Raw genomic sequence first — 15,378 nt, 5'->3', positions numbered from 1 at the left:
GCGGGCGATTGGGAGCATCCCAGGATTTCCCCATTAAAATAAAACTGGAGCTGTTACCCCAGGAATGGCTATGCACATCATTATTTCCTACACAAGCCATAATTGTTTTACATCTACGTGATGTCCTGCTTCTGAGGAACTCTTGGCGACTTTACAGATTATATAATGGACAAAAGCTCTACAAAAAGCTGGAAGACACTTGGCTTTGCATTTTAATGAGGAAAGCTTAATGGCTTTGTTTTTTCAGAATTTGAGAAAAGTATAAGAAAACACTATCATGAAACATTTTAAAAGTTTAAAGGAGCAATTTTAATGCATATCTAAAAGATCACATGTTGATAAAAAATAATTAGCAAATTAAAAGCTTGTTCTATTCAGGAGAGGAAATTAGCATTTGCACATTAGAAGTTAGAAATGTGATTGACCTAAATTAAAAATAAGACAAAGAGAACACTGCAGGGTCTAACAGACATTGGCTGGCAGTGATACAGAGAACGCAAAGGGGAGGAAAGGTAGGGATGGATGGGATTCATGTGGTGCTACCAGCAGGTGATGAAGTTCAGTAAAGCAGACAACAGGTCTAGGATAATTAGGGCACTCCAAATCATACTGCAATGGGACTCCAATATAACAATTACAAAAAATATAAAAGTAAGACACTTGATAAATTACTGACAAGCAGGCAATAACCAAAAGTTAGAAAAAGAAAGCTAGGTTAAAATTCAAGAGAGAGAGAGAGCCTTCCTATCTGATGTCTTTCTTTATTTTTAAGGACTAAGTTTATAAAGTTATTAGTATGCTTTAGTAAAATAATTCATGTTATCTAGTCCAGTGGCTCTTGAACTTTTTCCCTGGCCCAGAAAGCCTAATTGGCCCACTATGTGAGGGAATCTCACCATGAAGAGGTAATTTGGAAGTCTTTATGTGATTTTAAAACGCATCCTCTCTCCAGATGAGCAAGCTGTCCATACTCATTCACAGTCACTGATCTAGTACCTTTACCATCATGACAGGGAATCTTCCCTACTCTACCATACCCCCTCACTTTACTTTAAAACCTTCTATCTGAGTTCCACAGAAAGCAGTTTCTTAGGAACTTGTTTCTTAGAAACTAATAAAGTAGTTTCTTTTTCTTTTTTTCCAATTTTTTAATTAGGGGTTCATATAACTCTTATTACAATCCATACATACATCAATTGTGTAATGCACATTTGTACATTCATTTTCCTCATCATTCTCAAAACATTTCCTCTCCACTTAAGCCCCCCGCATCAGGTCCTCATTTTCCCCCTCCCTCCCCACTCCCCCTCCCTCATGAGCCCTTGATAATTTATAAATTATTATTTTGTCATATCTTGCCCTGTCCGACGATGTCTCCCTTCACCCACTTTTCTGTTGTCCGTCCCCCAGGGAGGAGGTCACATACAGTTCCTTATAATCGGTTCCCAAGAAAGTAGTTTCTTAGAAGAATTTGGTACCAAAAATCCAGCACTCTCTTAGAAATTCTATAGGGGGAAGTGACAAGAAAGTGAAAGCATGGATCACAGCATTAGCAGCACCTATGGAGTATGCCAATCTTATGGACATGTCTGCACAAAGGGGAAATGTAAATTTTCAAGCACAGCATATGTCAACTACACAGACTTTAAGTCCTCAGAAATAAGTACTACATAGCCTTAAAGAAATTAGATAATACTTCCTTCTAAGGAAATTGTGTTCTTATCATGATTAATGGGGGAGGGCTCATTATTTGCCATCAAGACAATTACTACAACATTACTAGGCTCCACGATATTTTAAAGTGCATTAGTCCTCAGTACCTATCTAGCAAGCTCATCAGAAGCACCTGATGCACCACTGTTCTTTACTCAGTATGTTCTGGTGAACAGAAATAGTAGTCACTTGGCACACAGCGGGTCAGCCAAACTCTTATTTTTTGTTGTCAAGTCAATATTTAAACCATTTTGTAAACTTATGCAGACATACATAGGAACTCCTATAATGTGTTTTCTAAAGTAAGACTGGCAGTGAATGAACAACCTGCAGAATTAATATGACTGCATACGTAATTTAGAATGTCACTGGTTTTTAATAGAACAGTCAAAATATTTTTTTGCTTTTTCAGAATAAAGGTAATCAATAGTTGCTTATGTAGCCCTAGAAATGCATTGAGGGAGAGTAGTGGTAAAGAGCATGTTCTCTGGTATCTGAAGATTGAGATTTCAATCCTAGTTCTGCACGTCTACACTGTACAACCCCGGACAGTGCTCTAAGTCTCGGTTTCCTCATCTGTCAGATGGGCACACAACTTATATCACAGTGGCTTTCCCTCCGAAGATTAAATGTTACTATTCACAACAGCCATACCAGTGTCTAGGCCCTCTCACATTACTCTAGGCCAGTGGTTCTCAACGTTCCTAATGCCATGACCCTTTCATACAGTTCCTGTAGTGGTGACCCCCAACCATAAAATTATGGTTGTTGCTACTTCAAAACTGTATTTTGCTTCTGTTATGAATTGGGCGACCTCTGTGAAAGGGTCATTCGACACCCCTTCACCCCCAAAAGGGTTGCGACCCACAGGTTGAGAACCGCTACTCTAGGCACTGAATGCTGCAACTGTTAGGAATATTAGTAGTACATCTGTCACAACCTAGCTCAGGGCTATGAACCTGAATTCTAGAGGGTGGAGAAATAGGGAAAGAAGATTTTTGCTACAGTCCTTGCTCTTCCACCTTCTAGAACTAAAGTTGAACATGGACCTAGAAGAAAAGTTGAGAAACTTTAGCTGATCATATAGCAGACTAAGACAATGTCTACTTTGGCTAAGCTGAAATAATGCTAACATATGCTATTCAATAATCTTCCATATTAATGCTGTGAAGCCTAACCCACCCAAGGGGAGGGTGTTGTTTTTATCTCCACAGGAGAGGAAGAGAGGGACCAGACTTCAAACCGGTGCGCCAAGACATGAATGCAAAATACCGGCATGAAGCAGGGAACCAATAGAGAGGTCTGGCGAACCAGCCCCAATCCCAACTATGTGGACACCACCCCCTCCCTCCCAGAAGAACGCACTACAGAGGACAACACTGAAGTTACAGCTCAGGGAAAGAGGCACCTCTGATCAGAGCACACAGGAGCAAATGAAGAAGAGAGAGTAATACACATCCTGGCCCACCAAACCCCAAGGACAATATGCCTGCTCAGAGCAGCCAATGCACGGCCCCACCCTGAGACAAAACGTCCTTCACTGACCCTTATAGCTCTGAGGAACAACACTGGAGACAGTGCAGGAATTGTGCAAATATGACCCCACCACACTGTGGGCGAAATGCTAAGGGTGTGCAACAAAGCAGCAAGGGAGCAAAGCAATGAAATCCCTGGGGAATACCAGAAATAGACTTTGGGCTAGGGTGTGGCGCCCTATCAGATTCAACCATAAAACATTCCTAAAGGTCAACAAACAGACCTGGATCTATTTGTAGGCTTTTCTTTTCTTTCTTTCTTTTGTCATTGTTGTTTAGTTGTGTCTTGTTTTTGTGCTTATTATTGTCTCTGCATATCTATCTAGATAAGATAGGCAAGATAAACAACCCAGGGGAGAAAACAATGGGACCAATGGTTCCGGAGGGCACGGGAGAGGGGGAGGCGAGTGAAAGGAAGTGGGTACTAACCCAGGGACAAGAGAACAAGTGATCTAAAACTGATGGTGAGGAGGGCATAGGATGCCTAGTAGGGCTTGATCAAGCACAATGTACCCAAGAGGAATGACTGAAACCCGAGTGAAGGCCAAACATGATAGTGGGACAACAAACAAGTAAAAGGAAATAGAGGAAAGAACTAGGAGGCAAAGGTCTAAATACAGGCATGTACATATATCAATATATAACGATAGGGAAATAGATCTATGTACATATATTTATATGTTAAGTATTAAGGTAGTAGATCGACATTGGGCCTCTATTCAAGTACTCCCTCAAAGCAAGAACACCTTGTTCTAATAACCTGGCATTCTGTGATGCTCAGCTTCTCGACATGATCACTGAAGACACAATGAGCGCATAGCAAATGTGAAGAAAGCTGATTGTGCCCAGCTTTCGAAAGACAGCGCGTCTGGGGTCTTAAAGGCTTAAAGATAAATAAGTGGCCATCTAGCTGAGAAGCAACAAAGTCCACATGGAATAAGCACCCCAGCCTGTGTGATCATAAGGTGTCGATGGGATCAGTTATCAGGCATCAAAGACCCTGAACAACAAAATCATATCGATGTGAATGAGGGGGAGTGCAGAGTGGAGACCCAAAGTCCATCTGTAGACAATTGGACATCCCCTTACAGAAGGGTCACAAGGAAGAGAAGTCAGTCAGGGTGCAGTATAGCACCGATGAAACATACAACTTTCCTCTAGTCATTTAATGCTCCCTCTCCCCAACTATCATGATCCCAATTCTACCTTAAAAATCTGGCTAGACCAGAGCATGTACACTGGCACAGATAAGAGCTGGAAACACAGGGAATCCAGGACAGATAACCCCCTCAGGACCAATACTGAGAGTAGCCATACCAGGAGGAGAAGGGGAAGGTGGGGGTAGATAGGGGGTACCAATCACAAGGATCTATATATAACCACTTCCCAGGGGGGATGGACAACAGAAAAGTGGGTGAAGGGAGACAGTGGTCAGTGCAAGACATGAAAACATAAAAACTCACAAGTTATCAAGGGTTCGTGAGGGAGGGTGGAGGAGGGAGGGGAAATGAGGAGCTGATATCAAAGGTTCAAGTAGAAAGAAACTTTTGAAAATGATGATGGCAACAAATGTATAAATGTGCTAGACACAATGGATGCATGTATGTATTGTGATAAGAGCTGTGTGAGTCACCAATAAAATTATTTAAAAAGTAATGCTGTGAAGCAATAACAGATTGCTTGACTTGAAAGCAAAATGTCACACAGTCAGTCTTTCATAAGATCATTCCTTATAAAATACTTCCAGAATTAGACAGGGAATGATTCCATGGAACGTAAACCAGGAGTAAATATTTATGTAACAGTGAAAATTAATACTTCTTTTAAAATCAGAGGCACAATAAGGATAAATACAATTACTCATTTTTGTAACATTTGAGATTTTTTTTACTGAGATGTTTCATGACAAGAAAAAAAGAGATGTGATCATTACTAAAAGAGAAAAATAGCTGTCTACCGAAAGGAGTCTTTAGGAAAACTGTAACAATAACTAATTTAAAATAACTAATAACAAATTAAGTGTAACAACTTCAATGGCTTTCTCATATGCTGGCAACAAGTAATCACAAAGTAAAGGGGGAAGATACAGTAACCCCAAAGATATATATCCCAAGAAATAACATTTACATGAGGTGCAGGACCACATGGGGGAAGCTAACTGCAATTCATTCCAGTATAGCTTCTGGATTAAAAAAATTCCAATAAATATTCCAGTTAAGAGTCTTTTTAGGAGAAAAAAAAAAAAAGAGTCTTTTTAGGACACTACATAAATTATCTAAGCTCAGATCTGGAGAAGTAAGCAAACAAACAATGCCCAGGCTCCCTAAACCCCCAAAAAGCATTCAGACCTTTGCTAAGAGGAAAATGATATGACTATCAGTTAGAATTGTTTTTAGGGGCCATTGAGTTGGTTTTGACTCAGAACAATCCCTGTACAGAGAACAGTGGCTTGTCCTACACCATCCTCACAGCCCTTACTATGTTTCAGCCAACGATTGCAGCCACTGTGTCAATCCATCGCCCTTGAGGGTCTTCGTCATCATCGCTGACCCTCAACCAAATCTGAAGTGCTTCTCCAGGGCCTGCATATGTCCAAAGGACACGAGACAAAACCTTAACAATTTCACTTCTAAGAAATATTCTGGCTGCACTTCTGGGAGTTATTTGTTCTCCTGTAAGCACATGGAATATTTAATGCTCTGTAAACACTGCAATTCAAAGGTACCAAATCTTCTTGTCTTCCTTATTCACTGTCCAGTTTTCACATACAAATAAAGTGACTGAAAATTACCATGGCGTGGATCAGTTGCACCTAGACCTCATAAGTGCTATCTCTTTGCTATGAAGCAGATTTGCTCAATGTAATGCACCCTTTGATTTCTTGACTGCTGCTTCCGTGGGCACTGAGTGCAGAGTCAAGTAAAATGAAATCCTTCACAACTTTAATATTTCCTCCATTTACCATGAAGTTGCTTTAATGGTCCACTGCGAAGATTTTTCTTTTCTTTGTGCTTACGTGTAATCCACACCAAAGGTTTTGTCTTTGATCTTCAACCGTCAGTACTTCAAGTCCTCTTCCCTTTCAGGAAGCAAGGCTGTGTCATCTGCATATCTAAGTTGCTAATGAGCCTTCTCCAATTCTGATGCTAAGTTCTTCATATAGTTCAGCTTCTCTGATGATCTGCTCAGCACACAGATAGAATAAGAATGGTGAAAGGATACAACCCTGATGTACACCTTTTCCCTTTTCCTATTGGCCTCTTAGTCAATGTAAAGTTTCCAAATCATCATTATGAAGTGGTCTGAGATTCGTATTCTTTGCAATGTGCATCATAATTTCTCAAGAGTCACATAGTCAAATGTCTCTGCATAGCAATAAAATACAGGTAACATCTTTGAGAGTCTCTGCTTTCAGCCAAGATCCATCTAATATCAGCGATGATACCCCTCTCTATACATAGTCTCCTGAATCTGGTTTCAATTTCTGACAGCTCTCAGTTAATGTACGGCTGCAACCATCTAAAAATTATCTTCAGAAAAATGTTCCTTGTATGTGATGTTGATATTTCTTAATAATTCCCACACTGAGGTGGATCACCATTCTTTGAAATGGGCACAAATAAGGATTTCTTCCAATCAGTCTGCCAGTTAGCTGCCCTCCCAATTTCTTGGCACAGACAAGTGGGTACTTCCAGTTCCATCCACTTGTTTAAGTATTTCAATTGGTACTCATCAATTTCTGGAACCGTTTTGTTTTTTGGGGGTGGTGGTGGCAAAGTTTTAGTACAGCTTAGATGTCCTTCAATACCAACATATCTTGATTCTACCTCCTTGAATGTCAATCAATTCTTTTTGGTACAATGACTTTGTAAATTCCTTCCATCTTCTTTTGATACTTCTTGTATCATTCTATGTCTATAGAATCTTTCAGTACAGCCACTTGAGGCTTGAATTTTTTTCTCTCCTAGTTTTTTCTGCTGGAGATATGCTGAGCGTGTTCTTCCCTTTAAGTTTTCTAACTCCAGGTCTTCGTACATTCTATTATAATAATTTACCTTATCTTCTTGAGCAGCTGTTTGAAACCTGTCCAGCTTTTATACTTCATCATTTCTTCACTGTAGCACAATTCTATGTTTAAAGGCAAATTTCAGGGTCTCTTCTGATCTTCATTTTGACATTTTCTTTCTTTTCCAACTTTTTTAAGATCTTCTGCTTTTTTCATATATGATGTATTCCCGCAAATCATCTTGTCTTCGAATTTTAGTGTTCAATACATCAAATCTATTCTTGAGATTACTTTTAAATTCAGGTGGGGTACGCTGTAGATTGTATTTTAGCTCTGATGGACTTGTTTTGATTTTCTTCATTTCAGCTGCAACATTAAGCAATTAATGGTTTAATCCTCAGCCCCTAGTCTTGTTTGGTCTCATGACATTGGGTCTTCCCACAGATCTGGTCGATTTGATTCTTGTATATCCTATCCATTGAGGCCCATGTGTACAGTTTCCATTATGCTGTTGAAAAGGTATCTGTACTGAATAAGTTATTGGTCTTGCAAAATTCTATCAGACCATCTCGAGCATGAAGTTATGAAGACTATATTTCTCAATGACCATTTATTCTTCCAACTTTCTCATTCCAGGAGAATTATCAATGCACCTGGATTGCACATTTGCTTAATCTATACTGGAAAGGTTGATAAAGAAATACTCAATTTCTTCATTCTTGGCGTTCTCAAAATGCCCCCAAACCTAACTAACTGCAATTGAGCCCATTCCAACTCATAGCTACCCCGCAGGACTGAGCAGTGTTCCTGTGGGTCCAAGACAGTATTTTTGAGAGGAGAAAACCTTATTTTTCTCCAATCAGGTGGCTGGTGGTTTCAAACTGATGACTTTATGGTTAACACTCTGATGCATTAACACTACGCCTCCTCTTTGGCATTAGTGGTTGGCAAATAAATATAAGTAATGGTTGTTTAAATTGGTCTTTTTTTAGACCTATGAATATTATCCTATCACTGGCAAAACAGTAATGACATAAAAGTAGATACTGAAAGATAGCAATTAGAGTACAGAGTACACACACATGAACTCAATACATGATAGCGTTTTACTGATTAGCTGTGTAATCTTTAGTATAATGCCTCTATATGACTCCATTTTGTCACATGATTTTATTTGGATAAATTTAATAACACTTTATTAATATTTACAGTTTCTAGACTCAACCCTTGAATGAAGGAGAGGCCTGCATGTGGATCAGGCAGATGTGGGAACCAAACTAAAGGCCAAACTTACTGCCATCGAATCCATGCCGACTTACAGTGACCCTAGAGCAGCAGTTCTCAACCTTCCTAAGGCCGCGACCCTTTAATAGTTTCTCATGTTGTGGTGACGCCCCCCCATCATAAAATTATTTTCACTGACACTTCATAACTCTAATTTTGCTACTGTTATGAATCAGGCGACCCCTGTTGAAAGGGTCATTCAGCCCCCAAATGGGTCACAACCCAGTTTGAGAACCACTGCCCTGGAGAATAGGCTAGAACTGCTTCCTGTGAGTTTCCAATACTATAACTTTTTGTTTTTTAATCATTTTATTAGGGGCTCATACAGCTCTTATCACATTCCATCCATCCATCCATTGTGTCAAGCATATTTGTACATATGTTGCTATCTTCATTATCAAAACATTTTCTACTTGAGCCCTTGGTATCAGCTAATTTTTCCCCCTCCATCCTTCACCCTCTATCCCCTCAAGAACCCTTGATCATTTATAAATTATTATTTTTCCATGTCTACACTGACTGATGTCTCCCTTTACCCACTTTTCTGTTGTCCGTCCCCCTGGGAGGGGGCTATGTGTACATCATTCCAATTGGTTCCCCCATTCTCCCCCACCTTCCCCTTACTCTCCTGGTATTGCTACCCTCATTATTGGTCCTGAGGGGTTTATCTGTCCTGGATTCCCTATCTTTCCTGCTCTTATCTGTACCAGTGTACATGCTCTGGTCTAGCCAGATTTGTAAGGTAGAATTGGAGTCATGATACTGGGGGGAGGAAGCATTAAAGAACTAGAGGACAGTTGTATGTTTCATAGGTGCCCTTGTCATATCATTTTTATGAGGGAAAAAATGAGACAATATATGTAAATTGCTGAAAAGAGTCCTTAGTACACAGTACGTTTTCAAGTGTTCTTAGATTTAGAAGAGAAAAATAAAAAAGTGGAAACATTCACTGAACAGTGTTTAAAAAGTTGGAAAAGCGCTCTCGCGTCCTCGCTTCCGAGATGACAAAGAAAAGGCCAAACAACTGCCGTGCCAAGAAAGGCCGTGGCCATGTGCAGCCCATCCACTGCGTGAACTGCGCCCGCTGCGTGCCCACAGACAAGGCCGTTAAGAAGCTCGTCATGAGAAACACAGTGAGGCCGCGCCGTCAGAGACATTTCCAAAGCGAGTGTCTCCGACGCATATGCTTCCCACGCTGTACGTGAAGCTGCATGATTGTGTGAGCTGTGAAGGTGGTCCGGAACCGGTCACACGAAGCCCGGAAAGTACGGAACCCCCCCACCTCGATTTAGACCTGCAGGTGCCGCTCCAGGACCTCCTCCAAAGCCTATGTAGAGATTAGAAGCTGAAGAAAAACAAACCTGAAAGGAAATAAAATGGAAATTGTTCATGGAAAAAAAAAGTTGGAAAAGCGTAAAAATTAAAAAGATAACATTAAGAAAGTGACAGGGCCAGGTGAATAGTTTTTTTCTAGTTTTATATCTCCAAGGCAGAGGCTTTCCGCCAGCCCCTAATTAGAAAGGGGCATTGGAGGAAAGGATAACAAAGATACCATCAATAAACTTGTCAACACAAAATTCCAAGATTTCTTTATACTGAAACTGCTAAGCTGGTAAAAAATATTCAAAAAGAATGAGATAAATAAGATTCTTAATGAGCTTATAAAGTTGACAAGAAGACCAATGAACTCCTTCTTCCAATAATGAAAAAGAAATGGAAAAACAAACAAACATGGAATGTTTAACAAAAGAGAAAACATGGTCATTAGGATTATGGCCAACGATGGTCATGTAGGAATATGGCCAACGATAAAATAAACCAGAAATGCAATAAACAATTTATAATTTCTCACTAAGAAATCAGTAAAGATTTTTTTTTTAAGTAACAGAAATCAGGGTATATTACAATGCCACATTCGTGTATTAGCACAACTGTTTTGAACAGCAATTTGAGAATAATCAGAAACCTAAAATATTTGAATTTTTACCCTGATTAGTCCTAGCAAAATCACAGCATTCTTTCTAACAGCAAAAAACCCCAGAAATGATGTTAAATATCCATGATTAAGAAACTTTTTTTCGGAAATATTGATGACAACATATGTACACATGTGCTTAATAAGAATGAATGATGGATTGTCATAAGATTTATAAGACCTCCCCAATAAAATGATTAATAATAAAAAGAGATTAAGTAAATGGATGATATACAACCAGAATATCATGCAGATGTTAAAAACATGTATGCTGAATTTATTAAAAGCTTAAAATGTTGAAAAACATAAATGTAAGATAAAATGGTAGGGTATAAAAATAAGTACTGCAGATATAAGTATGAAAACAAGTACACCACTGCTCTGATAAGGATCACATTAGAGAGTCCTGCGTGGGAGAAGAATGTGAACAAAGTGCAAACTTATAAAAGAGGTCAGGCTTACTGGTTGAGTAGAAATTGGTGGGACCCCCTCAAATCTATGGCCCTTAGTTAACCTTCAGATCTGGAACTGAATGCCCACCTCTATCTTAGAACAATTAGACACTGAAGATTAAGAGAACAGCATTTATCCAAGGGCAGAGGGCCAGGAAAAGAGAAGGAATGGAAACAGGAAATACAAGCAGGAAGTAGGATAAGTGATGAGATAGTATAAGGGATTGTAATGGGTGAATTGAACAAAATGTTTATGAATTGTTGAATATAAAATGGATGGTCCACTCTCTAAACCTTCATTCAATTCACAATAAAAATTTGAAAACATTTAAATGAGTAAAATAAAGCTTAAAATATTTGGGGGAAAACATATAGCAAATTACTATCACTGTATACCAAATGTTTTCTTTCCTATCTCATCCTTGACAGACAAAAGGAGCATAAGAAATACTGACATACTGTGAAAGGGGTCTGTCTGGGTTGAGTGGGTCAAAAAGAGAAATGAGAACATCAAAGAACTATGAACAGGAAGCGATGGCCAATAAACTGGAGGCTATTACAATGACACGCATCAGCAGGGTCAGATCAGCAGGCGGGTTCAGCAATCCTGGAAGTACATGTCCATTGTGCTCCTTCTTTCCCTTCTGTATGGCCAGTTGAATCAGGACTGTTCCTCAAGCCTAGCCAGACCTGCTATTTTCTCAGTTTTAAGAAAAACAAAATGAAACAAACACCTTTCAAGAATTTCCCATGCCAAAGAATAAGGCCCACACTCTTCACAGGCTTACCACATGATCTAGCTTTGGGCTCTCTTTAGGATGTCAGGTTCCGGCTCACAGCGACCCCTGTATAGGCCACAACGCCAACACTGCCTGCCCCTGTGCCATCTCACCACCATTCCTCTTCCTGAGCCCACTGTTGTCGCACTAAGTCAATCCATCTCTGTGAAGGCCTCTTTTTCTTTGACACTCTATTTTTCCAAGCACGATGTCCTTTTTCAGGGACTGGTTTTTTGTTTTACAGTATCATCTCAAAGTTTCCAGCTTGCTCACATTCTACACTCCAAATAAACAAAATGCTAGTCACTCTTAATTCACCATGTTCTCCTCTTGCCACCAGGCATTCCCAGATAATATCTATCTCCTCTCTAGTACATACCTCCCCATTTTTTTTCACTCCTGACAATCCCTTACTCGCTCTTTGAACTTCGGCTTTGACATCTGGTATGTTTGTGTGTTTGTTTTTTCATCCTTAACTACATTCAAATATAATAAAATGAATAACATAGATCAAAGAGGTAAAATGGTGGGCTATGTTGACCAAACTTGTACTTGATCAAAGTCTGGACTCTTTTACTTAGGCCAAAGTCACACCTTCATTACCCAGAAAAATGAGAGACCAAATAAAGTACAAGAATGAAGGGTATGACCTCGCTGTTACATGACACTTGTTCTAGACAGTGGGGCATCGCTATTAGATCAACACTGGAGAGAGATTATCCTGATACCCGTCAATATCTCAGTACAAGCAGACGACCTACAAGAAACCAGTCAGGGAAACAGAAATAAATGCCACCTCAGGTGTTAATAATGTGTTAAGCAGATTAGTGTGCTCACGCTTTGAGAACTGTGGTACAAAGTGAGGTTTTTAAGAAGCTCAACTTCAGAAATATAATTTTCATTCAACACCTTCACGCCATTAAGCATACTTAGGAAACAATTAAGACATGTGCCCAGTTCACCCACTAGTCTTTTTCTATAACTCCTGACATGATATTCTAAATTTGTTTTAGTTATTGACGATGTTAAAGCACAGAAATTAAACATACATACACAAAGCAAAAAAACCCCTGATTCTTGTTCAAATCAAAATCATTTTAAGTCTGTTTCAAGCACCCTGTGACTTCCTAGAAGGATGTAGCGGGTTAAGAGTTCAGCAGATAAAATGAGAGGTCAGCAGTTCAAACTCACTAACCACTCCAGGGCAGAACAATGAGACTGTCTACTCCTGTCAAGATCGACAGTCTCAGGAACCAAAGGAGTAGTCCTACTCTATCCTATCGGGTCATTTATTTATCCCATGGGAAATGTGATTTAGTAGTAAAACAATGAGATCATCGAAGTGTTTTACATGAGTCTCTCAAGGTCAAGGATCAGGAAGTCTAATGCAAGGCTCAGTGCCAGGAAATACAGTTTTCTACTTTGCATTTTTGTTGCCCATAGTCACAGTTCAAACAAATAAGCTATACACTTCTACAATTCTGAGGGAGTTCAAATCTTTGTGAAATGCTTGCCTTAACAGAAAATAGCAGACTAAGATTTCATCGCTTCTCATTGATAGGGAAAAAAACAAAACAGCATTAAAGGAACACAGGGATGCCACATGCCACAATTACCACATAGAAGGCCCTCGTTGGCCAACCGAAGCCTCAGTGACCACGACTGCTCCCGAGATATTACTCAGCATATGAGTAAGTGGCACACAGCCACACCCTTCTATCAGTTCCAGCAAGATTTCAGGTACCTGAATGCATTGCCCCATACCAATGGCAAACAATCAAAGAAAGCAAATAATTGCTGAAAAATAATTTCTTCTTCTATTTATACCTTGTATTTCCTCATAGTGGTTTTTTTCTTTTTCTTTGTTTTTTGACAATGGTCACAGGTGATCATTCTTGCTTTAACAATGAAATACTGTCCCTTGTCCTGACTCTAAAGTCAGCAAAAGACCTGCAGGTGATTAAACATGACTTCAGAGACACACTGTACAAGTGAAAGTCTCCATAAAGCTACTGAAATTCATCAATTTGTCCAAAAATCAAGGAGTCACCCAACACAAGTAAAATATCTTCACACATTAACTATGAGCTCGCTGTAAACAAATATAAAGGTAAACATGAATGTCAGAGACGAAACATCTAAATATCTGTATTCCTCTTTCAGAGTACAGTCATGTAAATCACTATACTTTTATTACAATGATACTGCCACTATTAAAAACATCCTGGGTACTTCCTTTCAAACATGATTAGTGCCGACCTTGTATGTCATGTGAGAAAAAGTATGCTTTAAACAGAAAATAGTCCTTGTAGTACAAAACTTGATCTTTTTCTGCATAAAAATATTTAAGTATGATGATTCACCTACCATACTTTGAAAGAAGGTATGATATTTGCTGCATTTCCAAAAACCAGTTTCCCTGAAATGGAGCATGATTTGAAGTGAGTATGTCACTTCTAACAGAGACTCTTGCAAAGGGAATGATACCTCACATCCATGCGTGCATCCTTAGGTGCTTATTTTAGGTTTTGCTCGTGTTGTTTTATACAGTCAAACCTTGTAAGTGTATCTCAGCGTTATTTCCTCCCACAGATGACATACTTAGAGAACTGAATCACGGTTTACTTAAAAACCAATTACACTGCAATAGTTGGACTGTAGCCACTGAACATCTGGGGATAGGGTGGTTAGTATACGTTAAAGGCCCTCCTTGTGTTGTCAGGTAAGCACTGGGCTGCAAACTGCAAGGGCAGGAATGCAAACCCATCAGCTGTCTAAGGGAGAAAGACAAAGTGATCCGCTCCAATATAGGACTCAGCCTCAGAAACCCTAAGAAGGATCACTGTGAGTTGGAATCGACGTAATGGCAATGGGTTTGGTTTAGTTTAATATGTGCTAGGTGATAACCATCATATTATTGTCTATATAAGTCACTAAATCATCTTTGTAGACTAATCTGAAGCCCGGTTTCACCTAAGACCAGTATACTTCTATAAACCAAAAAATTACAGAAAACAACCACACTCAGGAACCCTTTTGGTTCAATTCAGAACTCCTACTATTCTTCAGTCCATCTGCATTGCTCAAAGCAACAGTCGTGTGGATCTGTAACTAAAACTGCTCATTCGTTTTAACAGTATCAATGACTGTTTCCATTTTTGCAATCATGAAAAGGTAGGTCCATTTATTACGCATTCTATCAAATGCTCCACACTGTGCTAAATTCTCTTGTACCTCGATGAAGACATCTGCCTTAGACTGAAGAGCTAAAAGTCTCCTATGTGAACCGAGAAATAATATTCCAAAATTGCCAGTGCAAAATAATATAGAATTGGCTGTGGTTCTGAAGAGGAAGAGGGACTTACTAAACGTGGCTGAGACGGATAATAATGATTGTTGGTGTGGATTGGGGAAACTGGACTGTCCTCTCATACATTACTGGTGGAAATGTAATATGGGACAATCACTCTGGAAGGGTTTGGCAGTTTTTCCAAATGTTAGAGTAATCATACCAGTTGCCATCAGATCAATTCTAATTCATAACGACATTATAGGACAGAGTAAAACTGCCCCATAGGGTTTCCAAGGCTGCAATCTTTATGGAAATTATGGCAGTTACATAATCTCCTGTCAA

The 15,378-nt window shown here is 39.4% G+C and overlaps 1 protein-coding gene across 1 annotated transcript in view; it reads right to left on the bottom strand.

The window, feature by feature from the left end:
• NF1 (neurofibromin 1) overlaps positions 1–15,378 on the bottom strand; it is a 252,880-nt gene that overhangs the window by 90,363 nt on the left and 147,139 nt on the right. The window lies entirely within an intron of this gene.

Source organism: Echinops telfairi, unplaced genomic scaffold (assembly GCF_000313985.2).
Source record: "Echinops telfairi isolate 266 unplaced genomic scaffold, ASM31398v2 ScPeMD7_7458;HRSCAF=8496, whole genome shotgun sequence".
Classification (NCBI taxonomy): domain Eukaryota; kingdom Metazoa; phylum Chordata; class Mammalia; order Afrosoricida; family Tenrecidae; genus Echinops; species Echinops telfairi.
The sequence above is the reverse complement of the archived record's forward strand: the minus strand, read 5'-3'. Positions and strand labels throughout refer to the sequence as shown.